This window comes from Chiloscyllium plagiosum, chromosome 7 (genome assembly GCF_004010195.1).
Source record: "Chiloscyllium plagiosum isolate BGI_BamShark_2017 chromosome 7, ASM401019v2, whole genome shotgun sequence".
Lineage (NCBI taxonomy): Eukaryota > Metazoa > Chordata > Chondrichthyes > Orectolobiformes > Hemiscylliidae > Chiloscyllium > Chiloscyllium plagiosum.
The window spans coordinates 102244038-102246061 of NC_057716.1; positions in this window are offsets into that span (position 1 = coordinate 102244038).

Genomic DNA, 2024 nt, shown 5'->3' on the forward strand with positions numbered 1-2024 from the left:
GCTGTGTGAGTGTGTGTGTCTGTATAGAGTGTGTATGTTTGTGTGCGTGTCTGTGTGAGTGTATGTATGTCTGTGTGAGAGTGTGTGTGTGTATGTGTGTGTGGTGAGCCAGGTGTGGCCCTTGCTATAATACCAAGCCTCAGCAAGGATTGGAGGCTGTGGGCACCAGAAAGAGAGCAATACAATTGTAAAGGGACATTGCAAGCTGCTAATATGGTAAGGCCTGGCTGGAAGGGTATAATGCAGGCAAGGTGCTGGCCATAGTCAGGAGCAAGGAGTGGGGGCATGGCTCAGGCCCTGGTTGGGAAAAGGAAGCAGATTATAGGAACATGGAAGTCGTAAAATGTAGTGCTGAAAAAGCACAGCAGATCAGGCAGCATCAGAGGGTCAGGAGAATTGGCCTTTCGGACAGAAGCCTTTCATCAGGAATGTGGGGTGGGTGGGTAGGGAGCTGAGAGATATAGGAGGGTGAGGGTAAGTTTGTGGGGAACATAGCTAGGAAGACATAGACGGATGCAGGTGGAGGATGATGTTGATGCATCAGAGAGGAGGGTGGAGCGGATAGGTGGGAAGGATTTTGGATGGGTAGGACAGTTCAAGAGGGCAGTGCTGTGTTGGAGGGTCGGATCTGGGATGCGGTTGGGGAAGAGGAGATGAGGAAACTGGTGAAATCAAAGTTAATGCCATGTGGGTGGAGGGTCCCAAGGCAGAGGATGAGACATTCTTCCTCTAGAACATGTAAGACAGGTTGGGTGGGGATTTGGAGGAATTGTGAAGTCTCTCAGTTTAATGAATCTGTCCATTAGGAAGGTGATGTGGATGATTGGAGGCTTTGGCCCATACAACGTACAGCACACAAGCTGCCTACTCTCTGGTCATCCTACAGCACTGATTTCTGGCATGGCTACTGCTAGACAACTCTTTGGCAGCTACAATGCTACAGCACAGTGGAGGCCAAATATTAAGCTGTCAAACAAGGAGGGGCAAAGAGTTCACCAGGACCTAATGTCATGTTTACACATTGTTCCCTCTGCTTCACCATGGTGCAGTGGGCTCTCAGTGCCCTGAATAAGTCTTATATCTCTCCCTCCCACTTAGTACTCTCTCTGGTTCCCCTGTTGGAATTCACGAAGCTTGCTCAGCAGTGGAGGCAGTTGGCCCCGCAGTTTGGATGGGATGAGTCCAGGGGCGCACGTGTCTGGATGGGCTGGACAATGCCAAGGGTCTTCCTGCCAGAGGCAATTCAATCCTCCTTGGCTTGAACTTCCAAGGATTGGCAGGTAGCAGGCAAGGTGAAGATGGAGGTCCCAGTCAAACCTGGAATGAGAGGGGTCTGTATGTGGTTCCTTCTGTGACTTGCTGCCTCCTGGTGCCACCCTGACTCCATGTGAGGGAAGGGGCAGCTGGATCCGGGTCAAGGCTCCCGGTGGTGGAGAACAATGGTTGGGCTGATGCACTAAATCTGTGAGCTTCTCCCCAGTATTTTCTAGATCCACCTGACCCCATCCCATTGTCCTTGACCCCTCCTCCTTGCCCCTGACACCGCCCCCCTGTCCCTGATCCCAAACCCTGTTCCTGACACCATCCCCTGTTAGGAGAAAGTGAGGACTGCAGATGCTGGGGATCTGAGCTTAAAAATGTGTTGCTGGAAAAGCGCAGCAGGTCAGGCAGCATCAAAGGAGAAGGAGAATCGACGTTCCGGGCATAAGCCCCTGTTTCTGACCCCATCCCCTGTTCCTGACCCCATCCCCTGTCCCTGATACCACTCCCCTGTCCCTGATCCTAAACCCTGTAACTGACCCCATCTCCTGTTCCTGACCCCATCCCCTGTCCCTGATACCACTCCCCTGTCCCTGATCCTAAACCCTGTCCCTGATCCTAAACCCTGTTCCTGACCCCATCCCCTGTCCCTGATACCACTCCCCTGTCCCTGATCCTAAACCCTGTCCCTGATCCTAAACCCTGTTCCTGACCCCATCCCCTGTCCCTGATACCACTCCCCTGTCCCTGATCCTAAACCCTGT